At 39.7% G+C, this 18,109-nt stretch overlaps 1 long non-coding RNA gene across 1 annotated transcript; it reads right to left on the bottom strand.

Annotated features, from left to right (window-relative positions):
• Positions 1–723: 723 nt before the first annotated feature.
• Positions 724–5,677, bottom strand: LOC106042909 (uncharacterized). Its single transcript, XR_007158778.2, has 3 exons — positions 4,751–5,677; positions 3,179–3,267; positions 724–2,647 (listed from the first exon to the last, which is right to left on the bottom strand). It is a non-coding gene; the product is annotated as an uncharacterized lncRNA (long non-coding RNA).
• Positions 5,678–18,109: the final 12,432 nt, after the last annotated feature.

Here is an 18,109-nt window from a genome sequence, read left to right as displayed (position 1 = left end):
CCCCTCTCGGTGTATTCTAGTCCAGGTCTGCAAGTCAAGTCAAAGAAGATCCACAAACCTTTTTTAATAACCTGACTTCCCCTACATCTGGCATCTCAGTACCCCACAACCATGCTGTAGGAAATGTGAATCTTAGGACCATTCTTCAACCCATATGGCAGACCATCATATGCAGAAACTTCCAGTCCTGAAACTAGCAGCCCTGTGCTCAGAGCATTGCAATGTAGACTGGTTTCAGCTTGGTGTTTTGTGTCCAAGAAATAGTTCAGAACCACAACTAAGCACCTCCAAATTTTGATAGGAAAGTTTGGAAAATTGTTTTTTTCAGTTTTGATAGTTTGGAAAATTGCTTTTTTCAGACAGTTACAGTTGTAAAATTACCAATTCAGTAGCTGAGTTGTTTTCTGTTTTCAGGACACTTTCTATTTTGTCATACCAAGCCTATAACAGTCCTCAGGAGGCTGTCTCAAAATGGTGTAATGCAACTCCCCTGGCATTACAGTTGGCAGAATAAGTGTTCCCTTCAACTAAATATGACTTTAGCTCTACAAATGCTGAGAAGAAAGAGGTATGCAGTGCTTATTTGTATGCTGCTTTCTGCAACACTCAGCCTCTCAGGTTATTAGGCACACATGAAGATAGCAGCTAACAGAAGATGCCAATTAATAAGAAATTGATTTTCCTCTATGGGCCTGAATGTATTTTCTTTTGGTGCTTTTCAAGTGTAAAATCCAGAAGGACTAGAGAATCAGTCTGGCCCAGATAACATGTTGAGTACAACTGTTCTTGTTGCTGAAGGCAACATCTTGTTAACAAGTATCTTAACAAATTTTAGCATAATGTGTTAGCTAATTACAGATAAGCCCTGGGCATAAGCGGTCTGGGTAATCTAAATGAGAGAAAGAAGAGTGCCTTTCAAAAGGATGAACTGACAGAACAAACAGTGGAAATTTAACTTCACCCAAAAGAGACTCTCAGTACCAGCTCCTATGCCACAAGGCAGAGCGCTTTCAAATGCTTATTGATTTTCCTTGATTTTCCTTTAGCTAAGGACAGTGAGGGTTCAAATTGAACTTAGAATTGACTTAGAATTGGGAACATATACAGGAACCATATGAGATCTGATTTATAAACTTAAGTTCTACCCTAAAAACAGCTAGTTTATGTTTTTGTGGTGGTGGTGGTGGTTTTTTCGTGTTTTTTTATTGTTGTTGTTGTTGTTGTTTTTCTGTTGTTCCCCTCCCTCCCCCCATCAGTTCACTTGAAAGGCTGTTAAAAGACCTCACTTTTTTGCTAGCTAAAAACCTTTTAACTTCCAGCTTAATCCTATTAAACCAGGACAGCTGTGCTTCAGCTAACATGAAATTTTGCATTCATAGAAACTATTGACAAAACTCCCACTGACCTCAGTAGGACACATATTGTTTGTGCAGACTTGCAGTATATTAATATTAATTTGCATATGTATGAAGCCAGAAATAAACATTTGAAATTAGACTTTACAACAGTACACCCAAAATGCATTTTAGAAATGTTAGTTGAATTTGTATTATTGACTTTCCCCAGAGATGCACATCAAAGTCCCAGTGCCAGTCAGCTTTATTGCTCACTCATGCTAGGAAGAGTTATTATTCAGCACTCCAAATTCCTCACTTTTAAGACCATTATATAAATCGACAACACATAAAATATCAGTCCTTTCCAAAATATTTATTACCTCCTCTTACAAAAGAGAGCTATAAACAAAAAGAATGAGAGTTACATTCTAAAGACTGGTTTAAAATGGTGAATAAATCACTCTTTGCTTTCGTTTTTAATTGTTGAACAAGAGGGATGCTTTTGCAAAGTCAATGCACTTTTTGTGCTTAGATCTCAGTGTTTTGTACAATTAACAATCCAACCAAATATAGAACAGATCTTGAGCCTGAGAGATGCTGAATACTTTCACCTCTCCCTCCCCCTAATTTGCTGAGATCACATATATTTTACATGATTGTCTCTTTGTTTCTAAAAATTTGGTAAATTTTTGCTTTGCGTTAGTGAGCAGCTTGCTCCTTGTCCTTTTTGTGGAGAGCTCTTTACCTTGATGATTCTTGTTGGTCACACAAGGCAACAGGAGATTGTGTCTCCAGACAGAATTGCCTAGATTTCAGATGGCCTTTATAATGCTGTGACTTTAACCCTTTTAAAGGGGCCCGTACACTTTGTTGCTCCAAAAACATACTGAAGAAACAGCCCTGACATCTGAAGCCCTCTATTTGTAGCAATACTTGTAATTTTTCACAGTCACAGAAGCAGCACTGTGTAGGCAGTGCTGTGAAAATCCCCTGTTACTGAACAAGACGGCTGCTGGGGTAGGTCTGCAGAGCCAGGTAATCAGCTGCATGAATGCTCTCTGCCACCCACGTTGGAGGGGCTGGAGTCGACCCAACCCTACGTACTGCTGGAACGAGAACATGTGCTCACCTGCACGTGTGCATGTGGACACGCTTTGTATCTTGTCGTGATACAGCCAACACGTGGAGAATGGCATCAGTTCTCAGACAGTTCAGGTTTTGATGAGATGTCCTCTAATGTATCATCTTTGGCAAGAGGCAAGAAGTAGGCTGCTTGCTATCCTGACACGTATATTTGTTGCGCTCTGTGACTATAAAGGGAAGCCAGAACAGCTAGCTGAGATGAAGACATATACACTGGAGACATCAAAGATTGGGCACACTAAGGCACATTTTAGTGGACAGGTGTGAGTTTCATACTTCAGAATACTTCACAACTGAATCAGTGAAGAAAATCATTCATTGCTCCCTTGCAAAGTACACCTTTCCACAGAGAAGAAAAATCTTTAACTCTGTACTGCATTTGTTAATAGGAGCAGTACTCTAACAACCATTAACATAGGTATTTCAATCCTTAATTTTTTATTTTTGGTAATCACAGACCACAGGAGTTCACTTTTATTCTCAGTACATTTTCTATGCCTGTGGTTAAATTTATATCCAGCAACAATATTTTCCCTTGTTCCCTCTTCAGAGCATTGTAAAAAGGCCATGTTTGTCCATTTTGGGTTCTCTGCAAATGAGATCTCTGCATATGAGAAAGACTTGTTTTCAACAGCAAGTGTCTGTTGTAAAGAAGTCAAAATACCATAATCCATACTATGCCTTCTGTCAGTCATTACCATGATTTTATGTATATTAATTGTCGTCTCCTCCAGAAATCCAGCTCTCTGTAGTCAGGTATTTATTCTTTATGGTGTCTCTGGTCCCCCTGGAATTAACATAAAATCAAATGAACAAGGATCAGGTCTTTAAAAGTAATTTGGAGCCCAGCAGTGCTGCTGGTGATATTCAGGAAAATACATAAATAAATAAATCCACAAACATTAACTTTCTGTGTTCATACTTCACCCTTTCCTACCTAAGCTGAGCTTAGGCTCTATGTCCCAGGCACTACCATCTCAATGCTAAATTTGGCAAGTACATGATTTAGGTTTTTAAAAAAAGCAGACTTGAGAATTGTCTCTTTCTAGCGTCAGGCTGAAGGCCTCGAGTGAAAATCCCTAACGAAGTGGGTGGAGAGAAGCAAGCCTTTTCATGGCCTATGAGCTACCTCCTGGAGACCATCCGGAGAAGCTCTGCACAGACGCCTGCCAGGGCAGGAGCAGGCTGCCTGCTCTGCAGCGACAAAGCACGCTGACGTTCAGCACGGAGGAAGCGGGTCTCTCTAATTAAGAGGCCTTGGCATAGGTTCAGATGTTGTCATGCCTGTGACTTGATAGGTTTAGAGGAAATATATATCTGAAAGGAAGATCTGTCCGGAATGATTGAGTTATATTGCAGTTAAAAGCAGAACAGATGTATAAGCAGAAGTGATGGTGTCACTGAGAATCAGTTACATATCCTATGGGAAAACCTTCATTTGTTGAATAAGGACAATATGCTACACTGCACACGTATCCTCCTATAAATGTAATCCATTTTTCCTGCTCTGAAAGCATGTGTGACAGCTGTTCTGTCCAGAAGCAAAACGCCATTTTATATGAAAAGCATTATTGATTTTTCTCCTTAACCAATTTTGATAAAACATTAAAAGAAAAGATTAATATGTGATAGAAATCTACAGAAATTGTCAGTCAGCCTTGGAACTGGAAATGCAATGGAGTTTTCTGCAAACTCATTGCATTTTCACACCTTTCTGCATTTTCTGGTTCTGCCAGAAGAAAAGGCTTTGTATATGGTTTGTCCAGAGAAGAAGGTGGAAAAATCCCAAGAAAAACTTGCTCAGGAAAAAAAACATGGACAAAAGAGGTGTGGTTGGTTGATTTCAGACATGCATCCCAGATAAAAATGAACCAGAACAAGATGCATGTAGTTGAGCTTGTAAGCCAGCATCCTGGCTGAAGTACCCAAGTACTCCCAGTGCTTGCTGGTGTGCTGCACCTTCGCTTCAGTACTTGAAAGCTGCTTAAAAACAGGTGAACACCAGTTTCACATGAAGCCTGTAACCTGCTCCCTGTAAGTCTCTCCTCCCACCCCATTCTCCTTGCCTCTGCCTAGGATTGAGGAGGAGCTCTGCTCCCTCCTCTGGAGACTTCCCTTTCTCCCTCCCTGTTCTCCAGGGGATGGTAGTCCCAGGCCATCTGCCTAAAAGTAATGGGCAATTGCTCTGATCCCCTTCTCTTTGGACCCTGCTCCCTAAACTCAGGCAGCCCCTGTATCTCATAAGCCTCACTTTATGTCTCTATACTTACCATATGGTCCAGGACTTACTCTGACCAGCTGGGAAGATAAACCACACCACAGATAGGGCACAGGTGACTCTTATAAGAAAAAAGAAAAAAGAAAAAAAAAAAGATACCACATTAGCTTCTCATTGAATTCCTGTGTGTGCTGTGGGTTCCTGCTACTAGTTGCTGAAAGGCATGTCACCAGGGTATCTCAGCCATCAGCTTAATGCTCTACAGCTAAATTGTGAATGCTTGTGAAATGGTTCCCATGTCCTGTGGCAGAGAGTCAGAGAATGAATACTGTGAAGAAATCCAATTTTTCTGTTCCTTTTGGACCAAAGCCAAGGCTATTGAAAACATTTTTATTATATATATATTTTTAGAGGAGATGTTGTTCACTGGATCAGAGAAAATTATTTGAGAGCAGTCACATGGATTGAGAGATTAAGTCCATGATCCATAAAAATTGTATTGATACAAAATGGAACACCTCTTGCAGGGGCAACAGCAAGAACCCCAACACCAAATACATTATAGCCCAGTAATCAAGCCACTCGTATGGATTGTGGGAGAACTGACATGAGAAAAATTTGTTTCTCTTACAGATACCTTGCCTGTCAACAGTAGAATGTAACCTCACACAAAGTTTTCATCTCAACAAAACATACTTTTTTTAATATAAAAAAATCTTTTTTAAAGGGAAATTCCCAACCAGCTCAATTTCTAATTTTATCTCCTGGGAATCCATTTACCAGGTGCATACAAGAACTGGGAACATTTCCTTTTTGGCCAGCTACCCTTACTTGTGCTGGCTGCAAACCACGCAGGTGAGCTTCAGCTGTTGTTATCTAAGCTATGAAACACTTCAGAAAAAGAGAGAAAGATACAGAACGATATCCCTATCATCAGTGAGCCAGACTCAGAAGTTTCAGCTGTTCGTATCAGCAAGCAAAATTTAATGGTGTTTTCAAGACTTTTACATTTATAGACTTTGTTTAGTTACTAAAATCTTTGCTGAAGTGCAGCATTGCAGCAGCAGTTATATTTGTCATAATGACACTTCTCCATCTGCTGAGAAATATTTTTTGTATGATAACACACACATTTTATCTATTTATTGATCAAAAAATGAGATTCTTAATGCAAATGAGGAATTAAGTATTATACTCACAGTTCAAGTGTGCCATAAAAAATCCAATCTTTTCCTTATGAAAGCAGTTTAAATGTGCTGTAGGATGCTTCCAAAAACTCTAGAAATAGATTTCTAAAATCATCATATTTCTTATCCTTTCTTTCAGAGTTTCAGAGATAAAAAACCGTCTTTGTCACCAATGTTTTGGTCAATATAAATCTGAATATTGCGCATTTCTGAGAATGTCATGCATCTCCAGGTGATAAATACAGCAGGAATGTGCTGAGCACTTTATAGGCTTCAAGGTAACTTCATTGTCCTGGTCAGTGGATGGATGACCAAATGCCCATTGCAAATAACAAGTACCAAGGCCCAGCACAGTGGATTCACATTGCAGTGATGGTGTCCCTGTTTCAGGTAGGTAGTTTGCATATATTACGTACCAAAATAGAAATATTTTGCATGATGAAAGTTGATGGAGCCATTTTGACCTTTTTCTTGCACAGAAAAACCAATAATGGAGTTTTTTCATCTTGACTGCAGTTTTAGAGATTAATATAGGATATGAGAACTCCTGCAATTCCTGAAAAATCTAGAAAAAGTGCCCTTATGTCACATCCTGGTTGTGGGACAATGAATATTCTACATACATTAAATGCAACAGAACAGAACATGCCATGTTATGCCAGAGCGTCTGGCCCAACCTTCTGATACAATGTGAACGATAGATTGAGTTGTATTTGTTATTTGAGATACAGTCTTCACAAAAACATCACACATTTGCCTCCTTGTGAAATTATTTACAAAATCTGATCTCCTTATTCTTGCCTTTGAATAGCCTGAAGCAGAGGAACTCTTACATGACATAAGAAAGTCACACCATCCATCGTGGATATGCACTATTAACTGCCTTCTTTCTGCAAGTTCTGCTAATATCTTGACACCACCCATTCTTTGGTCTGGATTGTTTTCACTAATCAAAGAAACAGAAACTCTGGGAGGACTGGTTTCAGCTATGCTTACATTGTTTATTCTCTCTCTAAAGGTTTACTTGTTTTTTATGGCGATCTACCCTGTGTTGTCAGCATAGGAAGTTTAACAGCAGTCACACCTGTACTTCTGTAATACCCAAACCTGAGCTCTGTACAACAATTAACTAGTTTCCAAATAAATCTCTCAGCCTTGCCTGACTTCCTTCCTCATTATCTTTTTAACCATAGTTTTCAGTGATAGTTAGACGGTTTGTCTTTTCTCAATGTGTGAAGGCGGAAATAGAGGTTTCAGCTGTAGAAGTCTATCGGTTGTTCTAATCTGGTAGATAAATTTAAAACCAGCAATGGATGAAATGTGCAACTGAAAGACATATATGATGGAGCTTCAGTTCAACTCTGAAGGCTATAGAGCCTGTGACTGATTCATATATTCACTGGTATGGTCTGTCCCAACTGTAAAAATATTCTACTGAAACTTGCTGGGAGATGTGTTTCTGCTGGATTGGCTGTTTTCCTTTCCATCTTCAGTAGCACTAGATTTTCAGTGTTAAGTTTTGTCATCAGCAAATTGACTTTACATGAGAAATGCCTTTGTCATCAAGAATAATGTGTAATACTCTTCAAAACTCAGTTCCTAGTTTACCACAGAGTTACTCCTTGCTCAGAACTTTTTGCTGACTTCTGTGTGATTTTGCAGATGCTACCAGTCTTGTTTTGAAATCAGTCCTTGTCATCACCTCCAGATTAACAGACATATTAAATCTAATGGACACAAACAGTTCTTGGCATACGTTCTTTATGTAACATGCTCAAATTCTGGATCATCAGTCCTATAACCTCTTTTACCTGTTTTGTAACTTCAGGTTTAGTGGAATTCAGTAAGAGTTTTGGCAATGCTAATATCTCTACAGAAATTGGAGGGGATTCTGTTATCTACCATATTACTGAAACAATTCCCACTTGTGCTTCTGCACGTAGCGTACTGCACCAACCAGTCCTCCACACCGTTTCTTTTCCATTTTAATTCAGATCGAAGAGGTACTCCATCTCATACAGATAATCCCCTTGCAGCCACTCTGACAGATTGTGTGGTAGTTTCTCCCTTGTCAGAGACACTGCAGCTTTCTGGTTTTGACACAATATCATTCATGGTTTTTCACAGTGAACTTCCCAAGGCCTTTCTGCTGATATTGAATGAAGATTTTAGGGCCCACCCAGAACAGGAAGATGCAGGTCGAGGCAGTCAGAAGGATATGCTTGACTCCCCTTCGTGAAGTGACACTAATTGTAGGAATGGTGTACATCTTCCCTGACCACTTTGGAGGGTGTTGACTACCTCTGTCCTTTTCCATTTCCTTCAGTAGACATGACACTTCTGATTCAAAACTAAATCTAATCTAAAAGCTTGTATGACGGGACTTACAGAGATCTATCAGTGCCATGTAAATAGGAGCAGCACTGACAGATGTAGACACAAAACTGATGTGACGGCATTCAGTTTTTATTCCAGCAACCCTCTCACAAAACCAAGTCATGCAAAAAGACTACCATAGAAAGACTACCATATGAAAAGACCTTTAAATAACACCAGTAGGCCTATCTAAGTCAGATTTCACCAGTAGCCACTTCTCTCAGGGACTTTGCTTTCTGGTTTCATAAAAAGCACCTTTGCATATGATACAGATAGGTATTGATTTACATAGGGTTGGGCCTTGCTACCTGGCCAATAGCTCATGTTACTGACCAGCATGATCTTTCTAGCGGCCCGGTTCAGTTTGAGACAGTCCACAATGTAAAACAGTCTAACTCTTCTTAAGACACTAAATTAACACAGAGCTTCTCCCTTTGATTTCAGAGGAAGTCCTTATGTACTTTAAGTCCTAAATTCAACCAGCATCTAAAACTGGGCACACTAGATCCCGTCAAAGATAATGAAATGATGGACAGATACTTTGAAAATATAAGAAATATAAGTATTTAACATGAAGATTTTTTAGCATGTGAAAAACTAACATTGTAAGCCTTGAATATGGATTGCAGACCTAGGGGTGAAAATAACTAAATAAAAACTGTAATCTGATTTTTTTCTGAATTTTTAATCTATTTTTCTATTTTTTCCCATATAACTTTCTGTTCAAAATAAAAATTTACTGGCTGATATTAGCCACATTCATTTCCAAGATGAGCAAGTTCATTTAGAAACAAACCTAAAAGACCAGGCCTTAACCTCCTCCTTGAAATAAGCTTTAAGAAACCCCTGACATGACCAGGGACCAAAAGAGATCCAGACAGTTCAGGAATCCTGCAATCAGCCGAAAATTAGTCTCTACTGGTAGCAATAAACAGTAAACACTGGAGTTTTTGTTTAGTAGTTAACCACATACTGAGGACACTGTTTCAGAAACTAAACCCTTCGAAATCTCCACTTCCCCGTGATATAAGTGAGCTTTTGTCATGCCTCTCCCTGAATGAAATCTTTCAGTAAACCCACCTGATCTTAAAATCTTTCCCATCACTTTACTTTTTATTATTATTATTATTGTTATTATTAAAGATGGAACTAAAGATTAGATTAATGCAGACAGTGACAACCAGTCACTCTGCTGCTCTGATGCCTTTAGAAATTGCAAACAAATGTGTTTCCGGTGCTAAAAAAAGAAACCCTAAACAAGTAAAAATCTCTCTGCCAGAGCATCTGTCCTAGTCCATGACTTATATCTCTTCCATGCAGTCAGTTTTTCTAAACAATGACCCAAGTGTCCTTGTTTTATAGGAACTCTCTTGTCAGGAACTCCCTCCTGCAAATCCAGACATGTAGAAGTTCAGCACAGGAAGTCAGTCTGTCATGGCTCCAGGCACTGTTAATCACTTTAAAATGATCATTAAAAACCAGCAGCAGCAAAAGGATGCAGCTCTGGTGAGGTCAGATAACAAAAATGCTTTTTTTTTTTTTTTTTGGTGGTAGTGGTAAGACAAAAACACATTCTGTAGACTGAGTTTTAAGACACTATTTAACATATTAGAGTTTAATACAGGAAGAGAAAAACATAGTACTGGGCTGACAGTATCTACTTCCCATGGCCCCCCTTTCCCAATATACAGACACACATTCCCTTTGTCTGTTTTTGCACAACCACAGAGACATTGCTGTACCCAGTGCAGACTCAGGTCTGATACCAAGCAGTCCTAGGCTTTCCAGCTCCAAAACCTGCCATGTTTAAAATGCTATACATATACTCTGCAGTTACTGGGAACCGTGCTCAAGAAGCTTTTAAAACCTTAGTCTTGCTAAAGCCTTTGAGATTTAGACTCCTTTAAAATTTGGGTCCAGTTAAAATCTTATGATACTGCACAATTTTGGTAATCTGTGGGTGTGCTGTACCTATGCTTTGTCATCATTAATTATGCCAGCCCATAATGCTGGTATCATTTCTGCCATTAACTAATGCTGACTTAAATGTTATTGACCCTATTGTTATGAGAAACAAGCAGTGCAATGTATTTCTTCTCCTTTCTGAACTTTGACTATACGCTACCATATGGTTTCTGTACCAGGAGCACTCTGCCATCTGGAGTGTTGAGCCTAATGCCCTGAGGAAGACATTGACATAAACCAATTTATATTAAGACTCAGATCGTAGACATATGGTATCAGCATGGCCATACAGCTGGCCCCAGCAAATGAGGATGGATTACCAAGTCCCTGATAGCTTTGTCACTTCCTGGCTCCATCACATAGCCGAAAAGGTCCTGGTCACCCATCTTGAAGCCACCTAGCATTTTCTTGCAGCACTGCCTCATCCAGGTAAGGATGGTCTTGACCAAGGTGTCAGAGTCAAACAAGTGGCTAAGAGCCCTTTTCCTTTCATATCCTCTCTCTTTCTTTGAACAACCCAGTTTAACTCCAGAGTCTCTTAGCCTCAGTTATACTCCTGCCTTTCCCCTCCCAGGTCTTGATCCCCACTGTTTCTCCAGGGACTGAGCCCTGCATCACTTCTTTCCCTCAACTGCCAGAAAAATAACCTCTGCTCCAGCAAGAACGAGAGGATGAATACAGATGAAATATTTTCACCCTGGAGAAATGCAGAACCTTTGCCTCTAGTCTATTTTTGACAGTGTCCAGGATGTAAATGCTGGCTGTCACCACTGTGGAAGCAACATCAATAACCTCTGGTGGCACCTTCAGCCCATGCTGCCTGGAACAGCACTTCCAGAGGATGCCCTGTGTCCCAGCTCCCTCCTCGTCAGGACACTGCCCCTGCCCATCCAGGCAAAGCTCACAGCCTGGCAGCACAGCCGTGACAGACAGCACAAGCCTGAAGACACGTCTGGGACACGACAGCGAAACTTTCAAACACAAACGCGTGTATTTTAAGAAAAGCTGAAAAAAACTAATCGTTGATGACCTTACAAAACAAACAACAAATATTTGCTTGTTAGCCTGCACTTAACTTTACAACTCGGTCTTGCACTCTTTTATTTCACTTATTTTTCTTGCTCCTTGCTTCATTGCAAAGCATTGAGCTGGGCTCCTTGGCAACTCACTGCTGTAGTTACTAAGAAACCATCCAAGAAAATAGATTAGTCTCCAGTAACCTGTTTCTTTGTTAGAGATGTTTAGTTTGCATAAAGGCAATGGCTGCATACAAAGGGATTTATTGAATTTGGATGAACAAGCAAATCACACAGCGTTATTTTTCCTTCCAATTGCATTCTTTACTGTCACAAAGCTTCACACAAGTTTTTGAGCTCTTCCTCAGGGAACAGGGCTTATTTATTCAACATTGTGCAATCTAACCAGGGCCAAACTAGAGGCCATGGGCTCTCAGGCTGCTTTCTAGCTCCGCAGTGTATGAGGGTTATGTGTGCCCTGCCATTGCTCTCCAGCCACACTGTCCTGCCAGCCCCTGGGCTCCCCAGACCTGACACAGGCTGCTGACCTACCTGAGCCCAAACTAGCACAGCTGCTGGCACTGGGGTCTGTTTTCAGAGCTTGTTTTTTCCCTGCCTATGCTGTGCAGGGTTTCCTGCCTGCTCCTGGGCCCTGATGCACGGTAGGTCCACCAAGCACCTCTGCTGGCTACAGCTGCCAGAGAAGCGCTGGAGCCTTTTCCAAGTCCTCCGCTGTCAGGCAGGAGCAAATGCCTTATCAGCCACCTACACCAAGCAGAGGAGACTGACTATCTATTTTTCCTTAAGACCCAGTGCCTCCGGTGATCTTGCTCTAGAGCTCCTTTTCCTGTGTCCATGTGGACTGGCACGAGAAAGATACGAGAGCAGCAGAAGAGCCTCATCAGCTGGTGATTATTTGATGTTCCCTCAAATGTCATTCAGATATCAAAAATAAACAGGAAGGAATGTGCTGTTCAAGGGTTACAGCAACTTTGGATTTGGAGATAAGGAAGAAAAGTAAATGCACGAGGTATAAGCCCTGGGGACTGTTGCAGTCCTCCTCAGGGTGCACAGGTGACACTGGCCATACCACCTCATCCAGTAACTCTGCTCTGCCCTAATACTGGCTGCTGACATAAGTACAGATTTGCAACCTTCTGTGCATATACTTCTGGAGATCCACAGACCACTTCTAAAAGGCCCACAGAGCTAAGCAATAACAACAAAACCTATCATATTATGCTTAAATTCATGACTACCTCTCCACTGGCAAAATGTTCAGGGATGTGCAGATCAAAAATGGGTCGAAAGTCAGAAACCCAAAGTCTGTGTCTTTTACAGAGACACTCAGATCTGAGTGAAGTGGTGAAGACCTCAGTCCATTGATGCAATACCCTAATAAATCCTGTCATATTTTTGCTTTCTTGTTTTAAAAAGTAATTCTTAAGATGATAACGGGAGAAAAGCTTCCAACAATGAAATCTACTGGTGATTAATATACTGATTAGATCTAAAATGAAAATTGCAGAACCTTCCTATTCTGTGTGAATTTAAGTTCCAGGGGCTGTTGTTGTATTGCAGCTGAAAGCACACTATGGTATAAAAACAACACATTCTTCAGTGAACAGCAAAAGTAACAAAAGATGGTTTTCTTCCAGATTTGTGTCCTCTTCTACTTTACTAACATAGTAACCTTGACTACCCTGTTCCTTCACATCACTAATATGCCATGACCAGTCATTTACATGCATGAAGACTGGCTTGCTGCTACCAAACAGACTGTCAGACAACTGAGTTATACCTGCCTTATTCTCTGCAGCAATAATTCAGATCTATTTTCTCTCTCCAGATACTGATTTTCAAAAAAGAAAAAAAAGAAAGGGGAGGGGTGGGGGGAGGGGTGGAAAGGGAGAGATGACATATTTCTTGTTAAGACTTCTATCATCTCCTTCAAATTCAGTTGAATTTGGCCAGCAGGCTGCAGTTACCAGGGTAGAGGGAACTGATACACAATTAGAGATACAGTCTGATACCACAATCCTCAGTTCCTTAGGAAACATGGCTAAAAGTTAATATACAAGCATTATGGTTACTGAAAAGATTTTTTAAAAATATAATAACAATATTAAATTGAGCAATCCACAGCTAAAGCTTAAGCGAAAAATGATAAATCTGTATGTATTGATACTGTAAAATATTTATAGCCATTCTGATGTAGGCACCTCTACAAAGAATTTATAGGAAAGGGTCTGCCACCTGTTTCAGGTATTTTGAGTCAGAAGGATAGCTGTCATTGTAAGTTTGATGGAGAGAATTGTTCATTTACATTCTGCAAAAACTGGTGAGAGGCACATTATCTCCCAGTGTGTTCTGTAAGTTCGGGTTTTTATCACTCTAGCAAACAATGCTAGATTCTTGCTACCAGCATAAGATCACGACGTCAACATAGTACAGATACTCAGGTGCTAACATGGGGATTAAATTCACAGCTATCTCACCATAAATTAGACTGCTACTATATAAACTCCTCACCAATGACATTCAACAAAACATGGTGCAATCAATCTCTCTTTTCCATTCTGTTCTTCTTCCCAGGAGATCCCTAATTGGGGATGTCTGTGTTATACTACCTTATGTTACGCTGTCTGGAGCCTGATGTAACTTTTTCAACATACTACAAAATCCAGCTGATAATCAGTCCTAGGTCATTTTCTTAATTCACCACTGATTAATGAGCAATCCAGCTGTTGCTAAATTTCCCCAGTAGAGCACTTTGTTAGGTCAAGGAGAGGGAAAAAATATGTAAAAGAAAAAGAAAAGAAAGAAAGAAAGAAAAAAAAAAAGCCTAACACTTAAGCTAGAGCTGTTCTGTAGAAACTTCTACAAAATAAGTGTTACAAAAACTAAATTCTCCCAAGTCCAAGTTGTGAAACAATGGCTTGTGTTACATTCCCATGACAATTTTCTTTAACAAAGACAGAGCTGTAATTCTCTTCCCTGTTTTCAAAGTATGATCTCACTCTCCAGATCTAGTCAAGGAGAGCAGTCTACAATTGCAAGGACAAAAACAGGAAGGGCACCCGTGTAAATGTTCTTTTCAATAGGCCATGAGAGACATTTCACATAAGTCTATACAATAACCTGATGTAGTGATCCAAAGCATAGATCTGACCACTGTAATGCAGCAAAATGTATAAGAAGAGGTCCCAAAATGAATCAAATAAAATGTGTGGATCATGTAACTAAAGCTTAGCATTGTTATCCCTGTGGTCTGTTTGAAGGAGTTGTACATTACAGACTTTATACAGCATTTTAATGAAATCATGACGTTTGTTACCAGTGGCACAGTTATGTACAAAAAAAAAAAAAAAGTAACTTGTTTAAAATGATGCCGAAAGCACATTATTCCCAGTTTACTCTAGATTTTTATAATAAAGTACTATTTTGTAATAAATTTAATAATAATAATAAATTACTTTACCTGTTTGAAATATTCTGAATTTCAAATATGTCAGAAGGTTACAAAACAATCCTGTATAAAGGATGTATGTACACTCACGTATTCTAAAAGCTTGAAAGATTTTCCCTTGAGATTTCTGGCAAAGTCTTAGTGGTTTATTCTCAAGCCTTTCTGGAAAAGTTAGGAAATTAAAACAAGAGGTCTTTGATCTTAAATTTAATTGCATGTTCTATTTGGTATTATTTTTCCTTATCCTCAGTAGTCATGTTCCCCCCCGCATCCAGTAATGGATGGAAATTCTCTTTGGCCCTCCTCTTACTGTTAATATATTTTTAAAAACATGTTTTGTTATCCTTTACCATAGTGGCCAGACTTCTTTCACTTCTGTCTCTAGATAAGTCTGAATCAGCTGTGATTTAGATCAGAAGTCAATACCAAAACATTTATGCTGAAGAGCAGCTAGTTCATACATTGGACCCCAAATGACTATTCTATAGGCAGAGTTGCATAGACTTCTTTATGCAAAATTGTGGGCTCTGCTGAAAAACAGATCATTACATCAAAACACCATTAAATTACACTTCATCCAAAAGCCAGCTTTCTTCTGGAATCAAACTAAAGCAGTCCATTTAGCTGTGTGTAAAAATAATTTAAAAATACGAACTGTAAAATGTCAATGTGGGTGCTTGTCAAAATCATTCTGTACATGGGTAATTCTGCTGAATTTGGTAGATGGACTTCACTCTGTGTACTCTAATGTAAAGAGAAAGCAGCTAAGCATGAAACTTTAGTATTTCTTTGGATAAAGAGATAAGTCGTTGCTGCTGCTGCCAGTCAAACAGAAGCAAAGTCTGGCCATAAGCAATTCATAATCAAATGAAGGCTGGTGGAACAGAAAGCTGTTACTGCTATTGGCATGGTCTTGTAACACACATGACAAGAAGCAGCACAAGTTTTGCATACTGCATATCAAAATTACATAGCAAAGAAAGGATGCAATTTCCTTTGAAGTGTCTCAAGGATATCTTATTTTGTTCTAGTGCATGAATAACTAAAATAATTGACTGTGAAGACAAAGCATCTCATTAGAGTCCCAGATTTTAAGAACTGCTGTAATCATCCAGCCTGACTTTGTGCAAAACACAGACCATTTAATGTCATAAAGCAGTTCCTTTGTCAAGTCAAGTGCTTCCTGGTTGGGCTAGAGTATTGTTCTGTGGAAAGATATCCAGGCTTGATTTGAAAATATCAAGTGACACAAAATCCACACCATCATATAATCACAGAAATTTCTAAACTAGCCTTAGCCTCTAGCCACTTATTTGCTGCACTATAGAGCCCTCTGACATCACATATACTCACTTCCATGCTTTTAGATCTCATGGGCTGGATCTCCTTGCTGTGGCAAGTTGCACAGAAAATCTCTGGCTGTATCTCACCTCTTGGCTGAATGCACAGGATATAAAATTAACAAGGCAGAGTGAGTCCTGCCTGTGATGGTTTTACAGCATGCTTAAAATCTGCAAATGCTCCAGTGATGCCCACCTTCTGCTCAGATCTAGAGGGAGAAAAGGGAAAATATGTGAAAAGAAGGCTGTGGCTGCTGAACAACTTGTCTACCTGTGGCTGGATGGTACTAGATAGAGCCTCTGCCTGAGAACAGCCTGTGGCCACAAGTGATGGCCTGAAACAATGGCATCCATACTGTCATCTCACCTGTTTAATAATGGTGCAGTCATCAGTGCATTTAAATGCCTCACAAGGCAAGAGCTTTTCCAGAACACTATTATTCATTGGGTTCATTTCCAATTGTCTGCCTATTTTTTTATTTATTTTTTTTTAAGATCGGACAGAGCACTTTCCAAATGCCCTGACTAATGCCATACACAAGGTCTGTTCAGCTTCCCTGTTCCTGCTCTCTGTCGTTCTGCTCACATATTCAAGAAACAAGCTCCCTTTCATGCATGCTGACATTGTAAGTTCATGCTCTGTTGATTATCCACCATAACCCCCAAGCCTGTCAGAGTCAATGCTCTGCAAAATGCAGTCTCTGAGCTGTGTGGTACAAGCAGGATGTATGTTCTTTGTTCCTTGATGGATGATGTTGTATCTGGATGTTAAAAGGTTAACAAAAACAAGCAGCTACACAACAATTTGTCAGCATTAGAAGGTAGCTTTCAGTAGGGTGAATACTTTTATTTAATTTACTCAAGTTTTTTCTCAAATTGCACTTAGATGTCTGCTGCAAAACCTCACAGCAAATATTACAAGACAGTCATGCCGCATATCTTATGTGTCTTTATAAGATTAGAGATCACCAGGGTCCCTAGAGTGAATAAAGCTATTCCAAAATATAGTCTGAAGAGACCATCTGGAGACCTCCAAAGCCCACTCTAAGACAAGTACTGAGACATTTGCAGTGTTTGCCAGAGCAGGATCCTTGCCTCCAGAAAAAAAAAAGAAAAGAAAAAAAAAAAACAAACTCATAAGGGGCTGAGGGAGTGGAGATCAACAAAATCCGTGATGAAAAAATATGAACAGCTCCCGCAGCGTGCTGCCTCCCTCCCTGGTGACTTCACATGTAGGGCAGACCTCTGGGTTGGTCTGCCTGCTGCATTTTTGGCAAGAGAATACCTTCCCACTCTGTACTATGCACCACTTTGTGTTTTAAGGTCAGATTCAGTATGAATTGGCAGCCACTTCAAAGCTTCAAAGTCATGACATAAAAAAGTGCCTTTCTGGGTCAGACAAAAAGTGTATCTCATCCACTGTCATGGCCAGTAGCATATGCGTAGGGAAAGGATAAAAGAAATACAGGAAAAATGTAGACTATAACGTGTCCCATCATATCTTTCCATCCATCATCAATACACTAGCTACACAGGAGTATACAGAGGCAGAGATCAGATCCACACCTCTGGATTTAATAGGAACAGACAAACTTGACCTCCAGAAATTTGTATAGATCTGTTTTAGAATCTACCATGTCCAACATCAATGATTTCCTCCCCTATGTTACTCCTCCACTGAAAAATCTAAATTGTGTCTGAATATACATCCTTCTAGGTTCATCAGGTGGCAATTACTTTTTGCTTTCTGAGGAGCAAAGGAATAATCTTTCCCTAGATATTTTACACTTCTTTTCAAATTTTCCCAGGTCATCATCCTCCAAACTGCAGGCTTCTCTTTACTCTTTAGTTTTCCTTGTATTTGTGAACATTTTGTTATTGTTTCCCTTTTCTGTGACATTTCCAGTCCTGCTTGTTCTTCTTGGGGTGAAGAGACCAAAACTGCCCTCAGTGTTCAAAAATGGGTGCACTAGAGATTTAGGTCACACAGTAATGACATTTTCTGGTTTTTTTCTTTATGGATTCTGTAATACTTCCAAGTGCTCTGTTTGACCCTTT

Source organism: Anser cygnoides, chromosome Z (assembly GCF_040182565.1).
Source record: "Anser cygnoides isolate HZ-2024a breed goose chromosome Z, Taihu_goose_T2T_genome, whole genome shotgun sequence".
NCBI classification, from domain to species: domain Eukaryota; kingdom Metazoa; phylum Chordata; class Aves; order Anseriformes; family Anatidae; genus Anser; species Anser cygnoides.
This window is presented reverse-complemented; position numbering and strand designations above follow the sequence as displayed.